At 40.5% G+C, this 16,569-nt stretch overlaps 1 long non-coding RNA gene across 1 annotated transcript; it reads left to right on the top strand.

The window, feature by feature from the left end:
* The first annotated feature begins 8,900 nt into the window (after window positions 1-8,900).
* On the top strand, window positions 8,901-10,524 carry LOC148800674 (uncharacterized). Its single transcript, XR_016068564.1, has 2 exons — window positions 8,901-9,209; window positions 9,288-10,524. It is a non-coding gene; the product is annotated as an uncharacterized LOC148800674 (long non-coding RNA).
* The last annotated feature ends 6,045 nt before the right edge of the window (window positions 10,525-16,569 follow it).

Raw genomic sequence — 16,569 nt, 5'->3', positions numbered from 1 at the left:
CAGTTCATATTCATTCCGACCTAGCGACTTCAACCACATAAAAGGTCGGCTAGGAACACCTTGTCTAGGGCTGACTTTAGCACCTCGTCACTGGACGATGTGACCTCGACGCGAGGAGCGACCTCCCTTGAGGGCTTGCCGACCTGTCTGAGGTCCAGGAGGCAACTAGCGAGTTTTGCTCACTGAAAAACTCGGTATGCATATCCCGACACTCCCAAGTTTCTCGGAAGTTGGCCCACGTACTGAGTGTTCTGGAGGATGGTCAACGTGCGTGGTAGTTACCTCCGGGGATCTTAGACAGGTTAGACGACCTCTCAGAAATCTCGGATGTGGTGCGTGAAGCGCACACCAAACAAAACCTATATAAAGGCACCAACCCCAATGACATGAGAAGGTACGCACGATTATATGCTCACTACCTCTCTCTACTCTCAAGCTTTTAGCTCGCAACCAATATAACACAATACTGACTTAAGCATCGGAGTGACCTTGCTGGTTAGCTACCCCGGGTTCTTTGATCTATTTTCTTGCAGTTCGAACCAACTCACTATGCAACCAACTTCTAGGTCATCTTCCAGGTAGGAGCTTCCATATCACGTTCCATCAATTGGCACCGTTTGTGGGAAATGCTACAAGAAGCTAAGTTCTCACCTTCTAAAAGGCTAAGTCCTCTTCTTCTAGAAAGCTAAGATCTCACCTTTTAAAAATTTAAGTTCTCACTCTCTAATTTCCATTTTTTACTAACTCAAAGGCATTTTTAAACCGCACCAACATCGAGAACAAAAAATCAATTACTAGGGGGGGGGCAAGAACATGAGAGCCTTCCTCCATGACAATCAAGAAGCTCATTGCATACGAGCAATCAGTAGCAGAATGACCTCAATAACCAGCAGTCTGGCGACAAGCGCCTCTGAGTAATGCTGCCCCTGCAGGTCGATCCATTCATGGTTCCCGCAGGAGTTGATGGCCAATCGATTAAGCAGCTTTGCCAACCTCATTTCAGCTCGGACGAGCCTCGTTAGCCTTCTTCACAAGGTCTCCCCTACAGGTTGAACCCTTCGTGGCTCCTGTGGGAGCTAGCGGCCTATGGGCTATGCGGATGCCCTTGTTGGTCGAGCCTTTCAAGGCTCCCGCGTGAGTTGGCAACCTACAACTAGTCGAGCTCCTTGTGGCTTCCCGTAGGAGTTGATGACTAGCATCTTCGAGGGCTGATGTAGTGTAACCGCGAAATCAACTTATCATCTGACATCGAAAGTAATGACAAAACCTACAAACAGAACAGAAACGAATAACCAGCCTGGGTGAGCCTCAGCGATCTAACCCGAACTACCTCTAGCCCGAACTGCGAAGCCTCACTATAGATCGAGCTTTTATGGCCCCCCTGAGAGTTGGAAGCGAGCTGAAAGTGGAACCGCCCTCATAGGTTGAGCCCCTTATGGTTCTTGTGAGAGTAGGTGACCCACAGACAGCAGAGCTACCCCCTCAAGGTGAGCCTTCCATGACTCCAATAGAAGTAGACAATCAGTGGTTCTAGGAGCAGTACGCCATGATCTTGCAAGCACCTTCCCGAGGAAGCCAATCTCAAGTGACGATGTAGAAGTAGCCACATCTAAGGGTACAACAGAATGACCACCCGCTTAAGTGAACTGGTCAGGCCACACATCGGCTAAATAATATTATGGAGAGTGGACTATGAGTCGCTTCCAGAGCCTAAGGGCTATGGTGTCGAGTTGACAAAAGACATCGGCACAATATAAGTCCCAGTTGCCTCTTTAGCATGGGCAGATAAGTCCTAATCGCCTTTTCAGCATGGACTATTAGATAGTGTATGCCATTAGCTCCAATCAGAATGATGTACCTTATGACATTTAATGTAAATGAATAAAGTACATATTTGATTCATGTTATTATGGTTCGTTTCTGTGTAATACCCTTAAACTGGACACATAAGAGACTCGTGTTAGTTTAGAATCTTCACAGCCGTTGGATAGACCTGAGGAGATTTATCTTGCCAAGGCTGACACTGATGTGCCACCAAGTTGGTTGGGGTACCTTGTCTCAGTTGCCAGGGTGAGACCTGAGGTACATGTAGTGTGGGTTTTCTTAAAACCCTGAACCGGACTAGAATTCCAGTATTGCCTTGGACCTTGGAGATAGATGGCAAAACTGGAGTGTTACACCTCACCCCTAGATTAGATTATGATACTGCACTAGGTGTCGGATTGGGCTGTCTTTGATATGCCAATCAGTGAGATCCTTAGAGGGGGTCAAAACCTGCGTATGTTGGGATAGTCTGAGAATTCATCTGAGTGGGTGATCATAGTGACAAGATCAGCCCCTTTGTCGGACAAAGTGAATGATCGGGGATGCGCTCTCTATGATGGAAACCAAAGCTGTTGGCAGCCGATTTCAATAGTTGAAATTTGTTTTGCAAAATATATTTATATATTTATATATATATTACGGTTTCAAAATGTTTGCAAAAGGTTTTAATTCCCAAGATCCATGTGAGTAGAGAGTGTAGCACTGTTCCTTACAGCCAAGGGAGATGTCCTCTCTTATTGGGCAGTGTTTGATCATTATGGGCTGAGAGGTTAAGTGTAAGAGCATTGAGGATAATACCTGATGGGATAATCTTGCATCTACTCACAGTCCTTAGGTTTTTATAAGGTGGTTAGACCGAAGGACCATTTAGTGTAAATGTTGGGCCCATTAAGAGTCCATGGTAATGGACTTAGGGGTTCACTGTTTCCTACAGTGAATTCGGCCAAACCTTGTAACAGAGACTGGGCTGAACCCATGTGACTGATGTGTAGATCAGTGTTTGGGTCCCACGCCATACAAGGATGACCAAATGGGTAGAAGTTTGGAGGATAAGTGAACACATGGACTTAATGGGCCTAAAGCCCAATTCGAACTAGTTTAATATGATTAATTAAAAAGGGGCGGTTCTGGGATTTAGATCAACATATAGGATAAGGGATTGTCCCTATCCACTCAGAGAGTCTTGATCCGAATAAAGATTTGGATCAGGAAACTCCTAATCAGATTAGGAGGGCTGATCTTTATCTTCAGATAAGATAAGAGATTATCCTTATCACTTGAAGAGAGTCCAGATCCAAATACAAGATTTGGATTAGGAAACTCCTAATGGGATTCGGAGAACCTCTTTTTAAGGCTATAAATAGAGGAGGAGGACAAACCCCAATTCACCCAATCAGATTACTGATAAAAGAGAGAAGACAACTGCAGTTAGACTGACGCCATCTTCTGCTCTTGCCTTCTCCTATTGCTGTCGCCATTGCCAGTTTGATATCCACTTGTAGGAGCGATCAAGAAAGGTTCTTGATATCAGTTTTTGGAGAAAAACTGATATGAAGTCATGCTCACTCACCCTCCATCGAATTCTTGCTGAAGAGTTCGGTTCTTGCTGAAGAACCACATGCTGATTCTGCTCCACCCTATGCTGTGTCATCTTCAGTGGGAGCAGTCTTTGGCATTTTTCTTGGGCGTGAACACCTTCATTGGGAGTTACTACTACTCTATATCAGGTATATCCCTCTCCTACCTTTTGGTTTCAGATCTGGTCTGGTTTAGGGTTCAATATTGATCCTTGAAAATGCAGTTTTCTAAAATAGGGAATGTGATTCCCACATGGAAGAAAGAGAAATTTTTGAAATTTTGCCCAACCTACTTGCAAGGTTCGGCCATCCATATGATGGATCTCTCATCTCTTCATGGGCAACATCAAGGATAAGGAGAGTGGACCACGAGTCGCTCCTAGAGCCTAAGGGCTAAAGTGTCGAGCTGATAAAAGACCTCAACACTACATGAGACCAGTCGGCTCTTCGGCATGGGCAAAATCAAGGATAAGGAGAGTGGACCGCGAGTCGCTCCTAGAGCCTAAGGGCTAAGGTGCCGAGTCGACAAAAGACCTCGGCACCACATGAGACCCAGTCGCCTCTTCGGCATGGGCAAAATCAAGGATAAGGAGAGTGGACTGCGAGTCACTCCTAGAGCCTAAGGGCTAGGGTGCCGAGCTGATAAAATACCTTGGCACCACATAAGACCCAGTCGCCTCTTTTGCATGGGCGAAATAAAAAGCAGTTTGCATTCAACACAAGAAAGATAACAAAGGTAAGACTAGTTTGCTCTCAGCACAATGACGGATGAAAACTTAGCCGATCTCTTCACTTCGATTTCAGGCACCACGTCAAACTCACTGGCTACTCTTTTGAGAACCAATTCGAGTGACACTGTGTTGAAGTCTACCTAGGTGGAGCGACCTAATAAAGTAATCACGCAATTATAACCCCTCCTTGAGGACGACATGATGAGCTTCTCTCTTAAGGTACTTAGCCTGATTGCAGAACCCCTTGATGGTCACATCCCTAATAAGGTACATGTCCTCGGGGTACCTGCTCCACCTCTCCTCGAGCATATGAATTCGCTTTCGTACCCTATAAATCAAGATGGCGAGGTCTTGCATAAGGCTGCAAACACTGAAACTCTTCTGACCTGAGAAGCAAATTGGACCGACGCTTACAACTACGAGCTCATCAAACAGTCATTCCGAGCCAATAGGAACGATCTACTCCCTTTGCCGAGCTGCCCTTAGCTCGAGAGTGGGGGGCAATTGATGAGGGTGGATTTGGCCCTCCAGTCACATCATGACACATGGAATCTTGGAACAGCTAGATGACACATGGACACCACCTAAGCGATGATTTGGAGTCCTAGATTGCGGTTCATCTTCACTCCGACCTAGCGGCTTTGACCACAACTTAGGCTGCTAGGAGCACCTCGTTTTGGGTCGACCTTTAGCACCTCGTCACTGGTCAATGTGACCTCGACGCGAGGATCGACCTCCCTCGAGGGCTTGCCGACCTGACTGAGGTCCAGGAGGCGACTTGCGAGTTGTGCTCGCCGACAAATTTGGTATGCATATACCGACACTCCCATGTTTCTAGGAAGTTGGCCCACGTACTGAGTGTTTTGGAGGATGGTCAACGTGCGTGACAGTTACCTCTGTGGATCTCAGACCGGTTAGATGAGCTCCTGGAAATCTCGGATGTGGTGCGTGAAGCCCTGATGAGACTTAGAAGAACCTTATTTTGTCCCCTTAATTTCATCATTTTACACTACTTTAGCACTTAAATGCACTCATTACTCTTGTATTTCGATTCAGGGCAATAAAGAAGGCAATTGGAAGGAAACAGGCCAATTCGGGTGATTTTGCACAGTTTCGGCGATAGTCAGTGATCTGGACTTAACTCACAATTCCGGACTCCGAATTGGACAATTCAAGAAGCATTAGAAAGAAGAAAGAAAGGCCCACAACTTTTATGTTTTGGGTTTTGACTGATTTGATTTGCATCGAGTACGAAACCGGGCCCGAAGTCGGAGCAAGTTCGCGGCCAGGCCCATTTAACAGTTGAAGCCCAACTCGTAGAAGAACCTGGAAGCAACCCAAGTAGCAGAGAAGCCCAACTCGGATGCAAGAGTCTAGAGTCCTAATTTGAATGTAATCTCCCAAGAGGGAGAGAGTCTTATTAGATCTAAACTTTGAATGTAATCCTATAAGGATAAGAATGTTGGGGATTAGATAAGAGATAGGATATGATTAGTTTAAAGAAGATCAAGACTCCCTAAAGATAAGATGATCTCCTAGAAGGAGTTGGAAAATAGCCCTCTCCTTTGGCTATATAAAGAGGAGGGCGAACTAGCTCTAGCATCACTCATTCCAAGATCCAAGAGATCATCAAGAGGCCAAGAAGCTCAAGAAGCAGTTCGGCTATGGAGAAGAAAGGCATGGAGATTGCGCAGATCATGAGTAGCTAAGCTTCTTTTTCTGGTTCAAGGGGGGAGGTTCAATTGTGTCATTGTGAGGTTCTGTAGTTACTTTATTTTCTTGCTTTCTAATTCAAGTATTCATTGATTTTTGTGCATATTTTTATTGGATGTTGATGCTAATTAGTTTGACAAACTGAATTTCGGTAATCCGTAATTGTCACGAATAATGGTGCAAGTAGCAATTATGTTGATTTCTTTTTGGGTCACTTGTTCGTGATAGCCTTTGCCAATGTTTTAACATGATTCAACCTAAAGGAATCGATGGAACAAGATTCAGTAATTGCAGCTATCTCAATTATTGTTATTTTGGTTTAACTGTTTTCACAAATCTTAATGCTATCACTGTTTAATATGGACGCTATCGTACCTAGTTAAGTGGTGAGAAGTGTTGATTGAATGCTGGGTTTGGTCAACTGAATTAGAAAAACACAAGGTTTATTATGGCTATCCTAATAAATCTAAGGTTAAATGCTTGAATAGCAAGAATGCTGAAATGTACATAGGATCGATGGCCAATCGATTCAACCCGAACCCTTGAACCAAAATTCGATAAGACTGATTTTCTCTTGTTTAAGTTGCAATTTATTTTCTTTTCTTTTAATTTCAGTATTTAAATTCTCTCACTCAATTACATTACCCATTCAGCTAAGAGATAATTGATTTGCTCCCTGTGGGATTCGACCTAGAACTACTTTTACTGCAAATATTTTATTGTGGGACTTGTATTAATTTTGAGGGCTTCGACAAACCCATCAAGTCCACACCAAACAAAGCCTATATAAAGGCACCAACCCCAACGACACGAGAAGATACGTGCGGTTATATGCTCACTAGCTCTCTCTACACTCAAGCTTTTAGCTCATAACCAAGAGAACACAATACCGACTTAAGCATCAGAGTGACCTTGTCCGGTTAGCTACCCTGGGTTATTTGATCTGTTTTCTTGCAGTTCGAACCAGCTCATTACACAACCAGCTTCTAGGTCATCTTCTAGCTAGGAGCTTCCAGATCGCACTCGAAGATGAGTGTGTTGTTGTAAGAGAGTGTGTTGTTGTGGAAGCAAGAAGCAAAGAGGCTAGGGAAGTTTGAAGACCGGGAATCTTGAGACAAGTCTCATGTATGGGCTCTCAGGCCTCTCCTTTTTATATAGGAGATCCCGAATCCATAATGAGAAACGTCCAAATAAGGACTTTTCCTCGTTAGGAAAGAGGATCACGGTTCTTTGTTCTTTATTGCGTAAATTTTGTTGGGGATTTCCTCTTCCCTTTGGATTCTCATGTGGTATGTCTTAGCTACAACCTCCCATAAACTTTACGGTGGTCACGTATTGGGGACAAAGTTCCTTCAAGATGCTGCATGTCTAAATGACTTGGTAGTTGCGTTGAAGTGAGTCGTTGCAGCTCATTGTAGAGAACAAGGAAATGTACTTCGTTCTATGGTTTGAAAGGCTATGGGTGTGTATTCAACTCATCATATGTGCAAGTGACCTGCATTTTCTTTGTAGATCATCCTTCAATCCTTTAGAGATTCCATTGCAACCCAAGATCATCAAACTGCTGGCTGGCATGTTCCCTATTGCAACTGTCTTATTAACTTGTTTTGTGTTGTCGCAGTCCTCATCGCAGGTTAGATTCCTTATGTGCTTATAGTTCAAGGTTATCATTACAATCACTGCAATGCTAAATTACATGTACTTATAATTAGCCCCTGCACAAACGATGAAATTAGGAAAAGGGATTGTCATCTCATTGCAAGTTGTGGGATCAGGTAGTTGGAGCAACAAGTTTCCAGAATATGGTTTTCAATTAACATCCATATTTTGTATTCGTGCAGCATACGATTCCCTTCTTTTTGGCAAAAGATGTAGAGGATGAAGGTGGCCAACATTGTGCTGCGCCAATTGAGGATACCAGAGTGCTAGCTGCACAACTTATCCTGTGTCTACCAACTAAAATGGCTCATGTAGCAGTTCAAGTCTAACCGTCTCGACTCTTAATTCTTGCAAGGTGAAGGTGAGGATGTGTTCTATATGTGACAAATGACTAGGGGTGTCAACGGTATCCGAAAATCTGATTTCGAATTCATATTTGACATAATCGAATCGAATTTGGATAATTCGAATATCTAATTGGTCAAATTTGGATATCCTATTCATATCGAATAGTTAATCAGATTCGAATTCGGATATGGTTAGATTTGATTCGATAAATATCCAAATTTGACCGATTATTTAATTCTTATATATAGTATATAAAATATTATATATAATTTATGTATATAATAATTAAGTTATATAGATAATGTATATACTTATATACTTTATATCAATAAAATCTTTATTTTATAGATTTATTTATTATCTAAAATAATTAATTAATCGAATTTGAATCAAATTGAATATTTAATCAGATTCTAATTCGAATATTAATTTTCAATATCTGTCAGATATCGAATCGAATTCGGATATGGCCTAATCCAATTGGAATTCAATCCGTTTACACCCGTGCAAATGACTACGCATTTGTGAGGTGTTCTTGGCTTCCATTGGCAGGTTCCCGATGCACTACAGTGTGTCAGTTCATGCAACTACGCTATCTATGCTCTTTGTTTGCTACATTGTGATCGTTTTTCTTGGTAGTGCCAAGGCCAAAACACGTGATGGCCCCTATGTGCGAGCCGATAGAGAGGGTGAGGGAAGAAGGTGTGGCTACTCGTGGTTGTCGGGTTCTAGTTGAAGATGAAGTGGGGATGACTTTATGGGATTATTGACCAATGGAAAAGGGCAAATGGCCATTGACAGTATCTAATGAGTTAGGCCTGCTAGTGAGTTCAAAGAAACAAAGGAGTGAAAGTGAGTGGGTGGGTGGTGTTTCTTGTTCCTTGTTTAGACATATTCCCACTCGGTTGTGGACCATCAGGCGAAAGTCTCCTCAGAAGCTACTGCCTATACGACTGTTTGGTGAGAATGTAGTGGTAGAGTTACCTTCTCGGGGGGCAGACGTGCCTTCGGAGGTGCTATTAGAGCTAGGGCTACAACCTATTGTTTCACAGGAGCTAGAGTTACAGTCGGTTAACAGAGTTGAGCAAGGTTCCATCCAGTTGGTGCCTAGCATGCATATGAAGAAAGTGGTTTGTCGCCCTCGTAACAAATCTATCAAGGGTGTAGGATTGGTAACATTCTCATTTTGTGGTTTTATGTTTGTTTTTTCTTCTTATACTAGTAGTAAACTAAACACTATTGTTCTTTGTTAATGCAAACATTTTGGTTGCGGCGAGTTGATGATGACAACGGTCTCTGCGAACCAGGTAGTTTCATTGGTCCTCATCTGCCTGACGGGTGGTCTAATCTAGAAGAGGTATGTGAATGAAAGTGTTATGGTTTGATTGATGGTTACATTTTTCAAGTGTGATACATAAGCTCTTATATTGTGTAGGTTGCTCTACCCCGTTCATCGAGTGTCATTGCGTTACTTGACATCCTTGGCTATCTAATGACGGATCTGAGGAAGCTTGCTGGAATTGGGCATGTGAGTTGTGAAGCGATGAGCCATTGCCCATCCAATGCTGTAGATTTTGCTAACATGGGCAAGGCAGTCAAGTGAGTGACTGTTATCTTGTTTGCAATTCTAGTCCAGCTATTGAAGTGGTTTTAGAAGATGACACGTTGTGAGATGGGCAAGAAATTGCAAAGCTTCTCAAGAGGGAAAATACGATAGAGGAGGATAGAAGTCAAGTGCCAAGAGAAGGGGGGATGAAATGCAAAAGTATGGGTCTGAACAAAAGAATGATGGTGAGGAGAAGGGTGTGCCTGTGGAGCAAGGGACGAAAGCAGTAAGCGTGCCTTGTGTTGTGTTGGAGGTGTAAGATGTTGTGTCAAACATTGTTGGTGGTGTATTTGACCTAGTTCATCAGCCAGTTCAGGTTTTGTCATATAAAGAAGAAGAGAAAGGTGAGAATGCAATAGAAAGTGAAGTGTCTTCTTTGGAAGCCAAATATGCTATTGCGGAGAAATAATTGATAGAATTTTACGAGTGGGAGGCAATGGTCACCCTTAGTATTGGGGTAGAAGACCCCGTGGATCTTCAAGGCATTAGGAGGCATGGGCGATATGTTGTATCCCTCGATCTCATTAAGAACACCTCGTTGATTTTGCAACAAGGGTGGTTTCCACATTGGAGCTTCCCACGATTGTGATGAGTGCGACACTTAACACTTTGGTTGGGGTGATGGGGCAGCCTATTGAGAGACTATCATGGCCAATCCTTGTCCAATGGTTGAATACTTGTGTTGTTTTTGACAACACGGGCTTCAAAGTAGATGAATTGAAAAAGCGAATAATTTATGTAGTCCATGTATTTTGGAAGGTGGGGTGTAAACATAACACTCCTCTTTCCACTAAGTTTTGTAATGATCTACAGACGTATCCTTCAAAGGTTGAGGTGGCAATTGTCGAGAAGGAAAATTTTCTTGCTAATCTCACAGTGGAATTGACTCAACTTTTTGGGGAGTGCCTCCGACTTGTTCAATCGTTGGGGAGGCAACACCTAAATAAAATTCTTTGGATATGGTAGTCATGGAAATGAAGTTGTATATTTCCTTTGTCTTTGATTTAATGCTTGTAGTTACTATAATCGGACTGATGGAATTTTAATACAAGTGTATTTTTTTGTGTCTATTTCTGTTTTTTGTTTTCTTTCCCATATTTGTTGTGATACATGTACTTAATCCATGTTGTAAATGCATTTTTGGGGGTATAATGGGAATGTTGGTATTGTTGTCTTTTTGATATGTCTCCAAAATTGGTCTTCAGGTCTTGGACCAAGTGTGATGTCTTAGCCCCTTGTGGTTTTGTTCTATGTATGCTCCTTTTAAATTGTTGTTGGAGGTGTGGTATCACAACGAACAAATGCATTTTTGTCTATGTAGAGTTAGCATAATGTGCATCGCTTTTACATTGTTGTCGTGTGAATAGTGTAATATGTTGGTAGCTTTAAGCTACCATTGTATCGTAGGTTGTACCCTCTTTAGGATAATTCACAGGTGTTAGGCTACACAAGAATTTCAAGTTGCATAACATATCTGTATGCGATGTATATTGGCATGTGTGGTGCCTGATGCTGTTCTTCTTGCTTTAAAATTGGCACCCAGGGCTGGTGTTCGGGGTATGGATCTTATTGCTTGGGGCCGGACTTAGATCTTTAAGGTGGTGGTCCTAGGGATTTGAAGTGCCTGGGGCTAGTACCCAGGGCTTTGATCTATAATGCATGTGCTAGACCCAGGGCTTAATAACTTATTTCCTGGGGTTAGTACCTAGGGCTTATTGATGAGGTGTCTAGGGTTGGGCCTAGGGCCTTGCGATGCATTGCTTGGGGTTTGGCCCAGGATTTATTGATGAAATGCCTGGGGCTGGACCCTAGGTCTTAATGACTAAATGCCTGGGACTAGTACCAGGGCTTATTGATGTAGTGCCTAGGGCTGGACCCCCGGTCTTATTGTTGAAGTTGCTTGGGGCTGGACCCAGGGCATTGTTACTTAGTGCTTGGGGTTGGTACCCTGGGCTTATCGATGGAGTGCTTGGGGCTGGATCTAGGGCTTTGCGGTATGTTGCCTGGGGCTGGACCTAGGGCTTTGTAACTTGGTGCTTGGGGTTGGTACCCAAGGCTTATTGATGAAATGCTTGGGGCTGAACCCTAGGGCTTAATGACTTAATGCTTGGGGCTGGTACCCAAGGCTTATTGATAAAGTGCCTAGGGCTAGATCCCAAGTCTTATAGATGAAGTTGCTTGGGATTGGACCTGGGGCTTTGTAACTTGGTGCATAGGGCTGGTAACCAGGGCATATGGATGGATGGCTTGGGGCTGGACCAAGGGCTTTGCAACTTGGTGCATGGGGCTGGTACCAAAGGCATATTGATGAGGTGCCTAGGGATGATCCCAGGGCTATGTGGTGTGTTTCTTGGGTCTGGACCTAGGGCTTTGTAACTTGGTGCTTGGGACTAGACCTAGGGCTTTGCGATGTGAGATGTTCGTGATGGGTTTGTATACATTTTATGCAAATAGCAAGTAAGAGTATGATTAGAGTGGCAATGCTTTTGTAACAAAGGAACGTGTGTGATTCACCTATTCAATTGTAAAGTATAGGAGTTAAGCAATGATATTGATTAAAAACAAAGAATTTTTATTTAGAAAATAATCAATAGATTGATGACAATTACATTTTCGTGTAATTTATTGTACAATTTCAGCCAGTGTTTATTCATTGTTTCATCTTGTTCGTTTGTTTGAGGATCCCATAGGACATAGTACCCAGTAGGATGAGCTTCTTTTGTGATATAAGATCTGATCTAGTTTGGCACAAATATCCCAACAAACTTTCTTGGACAAATGGGTAAAGTTCTTTTAAGTACTTTGTCTCCTTTCTTGAAAATTCTCGGCTTAAACATTGCGTTGAAGTTAGAAGCCATGATTTTCTTGTACTTTATTTGTTTTTGAAGGCATTTCTCGAAGATCATTTGGTCCATTTCCTTTGTTTGGGACACCGTTTGTATTTTTGTGGGCAGAATGACTTCCTGTCCATAGATGAGTGAGTATGGTATCGCCTAAGTCCATTTTTGGATGGACGTCCTATATGATGATAGTGTGCTTGATAGCTTGTTTACCCAATCCTTTTGGGTTTCAGATACCATCTAACTCAACATATTTAAGAGATTTTTGTTGGTTGCTTCTGCTTGTACACTGCCTTGTGTGTAATAGGTTGTGGACGTCCCTAATTGTGCTCCGTATTGGCCTAATAGGTCACATACCTCTTGATTTTTTATGGACAACCCGTTATTTGTTAAGATTCACATGGGTACACCGAAATGCTACATGATGTGCTGCCTAAGGAAATTAGCAATGTTTTCTGAAACTATACGTCTCAAAGGAATTGTCGTAGCCCATTTAGTGAAGTAATCTATAGCAACAATGATGAAGCAATATCCTTTTAATGTTCGGTTTATTTCCCTATGTAGTAACCCCCCGAGTATGGAAGGGCACAGGTGTGGCAATGGGGTAAAACTCGTTAATCAGCTAATGGATGTGACGACCATGTACTTGGCAGGTATGGCATTTTCACACATGTTTCTATGTGTCATTCAAAATAGTGGGCCAATAGAATCCTAGGTGTAGAATGTGGTTATATAAGGCCATTTGTCCCTAGTAAGTGGCTGGTTCAAAGTGTTGGAAGGGTTAAAAATCAGGTTTGACATGGATGGACCAGGTTTGGTGGCTGGCCAAATTTTAAAATTTCTCTAACTCAATCTGAAAACCGGTTCCTCATAGATTTAAAATTTGAAAATTTGGATAGATCTTGCATTGAACCAGACCAAATTTGAAACCCAAATTAAAACTGATCATACCTGATATGGAGACCATAGTATGCAACTCCCGTAGTAGTAGTTCACACCCAATATCAGTCTCAAATTCAGTCTCCAACTGAAGATGGCGTTATGTGTATGTGAAGTTGATTCAACAACACTTTAGCAAAACCAATATCCAACTTGCTTGGATTGTAGTGGGTATGTGAACCTAATATGCTCTGATGTTTTTCTTGCAAAAACACAATAGATGACTGATGGAAATCAACTCCAATCTGAATTAGGATTTCTAGTAGGCAAGGGAGAAGAGAAGAGAGTAAGAGAGTGGAGAGAATCGGTATGTTCACCCCTCCCCTCTTAGTCCGTTATAGACCTGTTCATGGGCTAGGCTTTTACTCTTCATTAATAGATTTTTTTCAAGCCCGAGCCCGGCCTGACCAACGGGCCTACAACTTGGGTCCGAGCCTAGCACTCATAAAAAGCCCAAAGCCTGGGCTCGAGCCCGAAGCCCGTCCTAACAAAATGATTGGTTTTTTTTCCCTTTTGTTAAATATTTCATATATTTTATATAACTTCATGTTCCTCCAAAATCATAAAAGAATCTGAATAAGACAAACAAAATCCATAAAACATGTTCTCCATCTATTTTTGAATTCACCTACAAGATGGAATATTCTAACTCTTAAGTTTCAAGCCATCCTAAAAAAGTAAATAAAAGACAAATTCATTTCCCATATCATACAACACATGTTTTAGCCATCTCTATCCATTCTTGAATTCACCAACAAGATTTAATATTCCAACTTCCAAGTTCCAAGTTCCAAGCCATCCTAAAAGAGACAAATTCATTGCCCAGATCACATATGTAATTTATTATAATGTCAAATGACAAACAAATAATTGAAAGATATGTTATTATAATACCTAAAATATATCATCAAGTTCAACATCTTCATTATCGTCATCATTAGTATTTGATCCTTCATCATTTTCTAACAAACTTGAAAATCCTAAAGGTGCCCTTAACAATATTGATCCCCTTGCATACAATTGGAAAAACTATTAGAATAAATTCAATGAAGTGTTGAATCATATATTTTAATAAACAATTGATAAAAAAAAATTACCTAATACAAAGCCTTGTACATGGTGCTAATCTTCAAAACAAACAAAAGCTTGAACTGTCTTGGATTTAAGTGAACTACTCCAAGGATTAATCACCTTATTTCTAAGGCTAAATACGGATCCAGATGCAACTGTGGAAATAGGAATAACCAAAATATCTCAAGCCATTGATGTCAACTCAGGATGCTCAAGTGAACTCTTACTCCAATACTCCAAAACATCAATATATGCCTTAATATCAATGTTTTTTTTTTCCTCCAAGTAAAGGTCCAATTGAGTTTTTTTTTTTTTTTAATTTTGATATTTTTCTTTTTAGACTAAAAAATTGCTCATAATCCTCAAATCCATCACCATCATCATTTCTCTCACTCATGTCAATTTGATTAGAAGATCCAACAAAGGAGGTCGAGGAAAAATTTTCTTTATATTCACCAAACAAATCATGAAAAGTGCTAATCATAGCATTAACATGCTTCTCTGCGTCATTACCCTAAAGTTTATTAAAACAAGACTCCACTAACCTAATATTGCAACGAGGATTCAATATAGTAGCACAAGACAAAATCATACTATATTTAGCCCAATATTTATCAAATTTCTTCTTCATATTTCTAACCATGTCAGTCATAAAATTATGAGATTTCTTATTCATTGCCATTAAATGCCTATGAATCATCTACATTCCCTTGAAGTAAATGTTTGAACTAGGGTATTTGGTGGTAGAAAACATGCAAGTAACATCATAAAACCTTTAAGAATTTGTGAAGCTTATCCACCTTTCTTCATTATACTTTTGAAAGCATAAATATTTTGAAAGTATTATCCCTTTACCCCTAATGTTGTAAGACTTACTTATAATAGATGACATGTTCAAGCATCAAATAAGTTAAATTCTATCTTAGACACATGTCTAAACTCAACCTTTTAGTTGTGTTTAAGTGAAAACTTTTTTTCAGCAAGTTCATAAAACCTATGCTTTCAAGCAATTGATTTCTTTATATTTTTCACACTATTACGAATCTTAGCAACATCATCAACAATGTTCAAACCAACTTGTACAATAAGATTCAAAATATGGTGACAACAATAAACTTTGAAAAAATCACCACCACACACAAAAGATTTATGTATTGAAGATCTCAATTTCAATGAATTAGCCATCACATCATTGTAAGTAGCTTTATCTAATGTGGTGTTATAAAATTTCTGATCAATACTCCATTCACTTAAGCACATAGCCACCTCATCTATAAAGATAGTTCACCAAAAGGACGTGGCAAAGCTTTAAATCGAATAATTATTTTTTTGTAACTTCCAATTGTTATCAATCCAAAGAGTAGTTATACACATGAATTCATCATCAGTATGCTCGAATATCTAATTATCAGAAGTAAAACAAATTCGACTAAGTGTATTACACAAATTAATTTTCACACCCTCTCTCTCTCTCTATCTTTCAAATAGCTAAACATGATATCTCTTTTAGCAAAATGCCCTATGAGACTCTTGTTGATCAAACTTGTAGTTTCTAAAAGAAGTACTCCTATCAGTGTTTGATTGAGTAGTTACTTTATACTATTTAATATCTTGAATTGTATGTCTAAGGCAATACTGTAAATGACGTTTTAAGTGAGTAGTTCCCTTACATGATTTACCTTATAAGATCTTCTTGCAGGGCTTATATTATGCCTTCTCTGAATTAATCTTTTCCATTTCTTCCCACACTTTAGATGTCAATTTTTTCTTACTGGAAGTCTGATCATACTCTTGATAGTCATCATCTACTATATCTACTCCTACAGTTGCACTTTCACTTGCCATTGACATGCCAATTATTAAATATGAAATAACCTGCATAATACATTCCAATTTGATCAATAAGACAAGAACATATTAAATAAAAAACTAAAAGAAAAATAGAGTCAAATAACCCTTATTATTCATTTTTATTTGTTCTTACATCATATATCTATACATAGAAAATATACCTCAATTAAGACCACCCTAAATTTGTCAACCTTAACCCAACCAAAATTTTCTATATATTCAACCCTAGCCATGCATTATATGCATTTGCTTGCTACTAAGAAATAGATGGGGGCAACATATCTATGAGAATTTTAATACTATGCAAACAAACGAACTAGACTTGCCAAGTGTAATAATAGCAAAGAAATTTAATGCATGTCAAACCAAAAATAATTAGACTATAAATTAACCTAGGAAGAAGATGGAAG

The sequence above is a fragment of the Nelumbo nucifera genome, chromosome 4 (genome assembly GCF_055504915.1).
Source record: "Nelumbo nucifera cultivar China Antique chromosome 4, China Antique-T2T, whole genome shotgun sequence".
Taxonomy (NCBI): Eukaryota; Viridiplantae; Streptophyta; class Magnoliopsida; order Proteales; family Nelumbonaceae; genus Nelumbo; species Nelumbo nucifera.
This window is presented reverse-complemented; position numbering and strand designations above follow the sequence as displayed.